A 277-nucleotide genomic window follows, 5' to 3' on the forward strand; every position below is an offset into this window, starting at 1 on the left:
TCTGCACATTCTGATAGCAAGGCACGTATTGATAATTATCGGAGCTTAAGTGTAATTAGCAAGTGAACGAACATATATTTTTTTATGATTAGATGTAATTACGCACCGGTATTTCAAGGTAAAATCTAATTGATAGTTCATTTCAAGATACGTGGAACCTCAAGGCAAAGTACGTGTTAATGATCAGAGATAAAGTACGTTCTGGTATTTGAATAAATTTACTTAAAGATATTTGAATATAAGTGTATTTTGATAGATAAGAAAAGGTGCACGCACG

The sequence above is a fragment of the Penaeus monodon genome, chromosome 31 (assembly GCF_015228065.2).
Source record: "Penaeus monodon isolate SGIC_2016 chromosome 31, NSTDA_Pmon_1, whole genome shotgun sequence".
In the NCBI taxonomy this organism is placed as follows: domain Eukaryota; kingdom Metazoa; phylum Arthropoda; class Malacostraca; order Decapoda; family Penaeidae; genus Penaeus; species Penaeus monodon.